A 2996-nucleotide genomic window follows, 5' to 3' on the forward strand; every position below is an offset into this window, starting at 1 on the left:
GGTGTGTGTTGGGTCCTCACCTTTGCATTGTGCTATGTAAAGCTGACACGTGCTGTTCTACTGAGGAACGCTGATCTCCTCTAGAGGTTCAGACTGCAGAGACAGCGGGAAAAGAGGGGCAGGTTGAGAAAGAGCGAGAGAGATAGTGAGAGAGAAAGAAAGAAAGAGAGATACAGCAAGAGAGAGACAGAGAGAGGGGGGAGAGAGAGGGTGATAGAAAGAGACAGCGAGAGAGAGTTAGAGAGAGAGGGCGATGGACAGGTTGAGAAAATGAGAGAGAGAGAGAGGGGGAGAGAGAGAGGGTGAAAGAAAGAGACAGCCAGAGAGAGAGAGAGACAGAGAGAGAGAGAGAGAGAGAGAGAGAGGGGGGAGACAGCTAGAGACAGACAGAGACAGAGATACAGAGAGAGAGAGAGGGAGATGCAGCAAGAGAGAGACAGAGAGAGAGAGACAGACAGAGACAGAGAGACAGAGAGAGAGAGAGGGAGAGAGAGAGAGAGAGAGAGAGAGAGAGAGAGAGAGAGAGAGAGAGAGAGAGAGAGAGAGAGAGAGAGGGACAGCTAGAGAGTCAGAGACAGAGAGAAAGAGAGACAGAGACAGAGAGAGAGAGACAGCAAGAGAGGGACTGCGAGAGAGACAGAGACAGAGAGAATGATAGACAGAGAGAGAGAGAGTGAGAGAGGGAGAGACAGCAAGAGAGACACAGAGAGAGAAAGACAGAGAGAGAGGGACAGAGGAGAGAGAGAGGGGGGGAGGGACAGTGAGAGATGCAGAGACATAGAGAGAGACCGAAAGAGAGAAAAACAGAGAGAGGGGGACAGCGAGAGATAGAGATCGAGAGTGAGAGTGAGTGAAAGAGAGGGGTTAGAAAATAGAAGTTTGTTGCGAAAGGGTGATGTTAAGAGGGTAGAGTTAGGAGGGTAGAGTTAGGAGAGTAGAGTTAAGAGGGTAGAGTTAAGAGAGTAGAGTTAGGAGAGTAGAGTTAAGAGGGTAGAGTTAAGAGGGTAGAGTTAGGAGAGTAGGGTTAAGAGGGTAGATTTAAGAGGGTATAGTTAAGAGGGTGGAGTTAAGAGGGTAGACTTAAGAGGGTAGAGTTAAGGTAGAGAGGAGAGTAGAGATAAGAGGGTAGAGTTAGGAGAGTTGAGTTAAGAGGGTAGAGTTAAGAGGGTAGAGTTAGGAGGGTAGAGTTAAGAGGGTAGAGTTAGGAGAGTAGAGTTAAGAGGGTAGAGTTAAGAGGGTAGAGTTAAGAGGGTAGAGTTAGGAGAGTAGAGTTAAGAAGGTAGAGTTAAGAGGGTTTAGTTAAGAGGGTAGAGTTAAGAGGGTAGAGTTAAGAGGCTAGAGTTAGGATAGTAGAGTTAAGAGGGTAGAGAGGAGAGTAGAGTTAAGAGGGTAGAGTTAAGAGGGTAGAGTTAGGAGAGTAGAGTTAAGAGGGTAGAGAGGAGAGTAGAGTTAAGAGGGTAGAGTTAAGAGGGTAGCGTTAAGAGAGTTGAGTTAATAGGGTAGAGTTAAGAGGGTACAGTTAAGAGGGTAGAGTTAAGAGGGTAGAGTTAAGAGGGTAGAGTTAAGAGGGTAGAGTTAAGAGGGCAATGTTAAGAGGGTAGAGTTAAGAGGGTAGAGTTAGGAGAGTAGAGTTAAGAGGGTAGAGTTAGGAGGGTAGAGTTAAGAGGGTAGAGTTAAGAGGGTAGAGTTAAGAGGGTAGAGTTAGTAGAGTAGAGTTAAGAGGGTATAGTTAAGAGGGTAGGGTTAAGAGGGTAGAGTTAAGAGAGTAGAGTTAGGAGGGTAGAGTTAAGAGTGCAGAGTTAAGAGGGTAGAGTTAGGAGAATAGAGTTAAGAGGGTAGAGTTAAAAGGGTAGAGTTAAGAGGGTAGAGTTAAGAGGGTATAGTTAAGAGGGCAGAGTTAAGAGGGCAGAGTTAGGAGAGTAGAGTTAAGAGCGTAGAGTTAGGAGGCTAGAGTTAGGAAAGCAGAGTTAATAGTGTATAGTTAAGAGGGTAGAGTTAAGAGGGTACAGTTAAGAGGGTAGAGTTAGGAGAGTAGAGTTAAGAGGGTAGAGTTAGGAGAGTAGAGTTAGGAGAGTAGAGTTAAGAGGGTAGAGTTAAGAGGGTAAAGTTAACTGTTCATTATACCGCCCTGTGGATGTTAATTACACCGTCCTGTGAATATTCATTACACCGTCCTGTGAATGTTCATTATACAGTCCTGTGAATGTTCATTATACCGCCCTGTGGATGTTAATTATACCGTCCTGTGAATGTTCATTACACAGTCCTGTGAATGTTCATTATTCAGTCAGTCCTTTAAATGTTCATGATACCGTCCTGTGAATGTTCATTATACCGCCCTGTGAATGTTCATGATACCGTCCTGTGAATGTTCATTATACCGTCCTGTGAATGTTCATTATGCAGATCTCTACCCACTAAACTTCACTGGCTAAATCAGACTTGACACACACACATATACACACACTACAATTAGAGCATCCAATGCTTCTTCCATTCTGTTGTTTTACAGCGTGTTCAATGTGATTTCCATTTAACCAGAGATGATATCAGGTTGATGAATGTGTCTCCTGTAACCTGCATGTGAGTTGTGGAGAAACACCTGTTGTCTTGTATTTTCTCATTATGAAAGCTGCCATGTTGTGATGCATGGTCATAGTTCTGGTCCAAAATGGCTGCCTAGATGGGTGCTACTGTACAGTGATGGTGTGTTTCTCTGTGACACAGTCTAGAGGGCAAGTGGATGCTGAAGGACTCCATACTATGTTCTCACAGAGTGCTGATTCATGGTTACAGCCAAGATGGTTTGTGTGTGTGAGTATATATATGTGTGTGTGTTTGTGTGTGTGTGTCTATGTGTGTGTATGTGTGTGTACGTGTGTGCGTGTTTTAGTGTGTGTGAGGTTTTTGTCAGGCAGTGACCGTAGCACCAGACACATCTCAGCTGTCTCTCTGTGAATAATGCTAGGAGGCCAGAGGGAGATAGGCAGACAGAC

This window comes from Oncorhynchus mykiss, chromosome 27 (genome assembly GCF_013265735.2).
Source record: "Oncorhynchus mykiss isolate Arlee chromosome 27, USDA_OmykA_1.1, whole genome shotgun sequence".
NCBI lineage: Eukaryota > Metazoa > Chordata > Actinopteri > Salmoniformes > Salmonidae > Oncorhynchus > Oncorhynchus mykiss.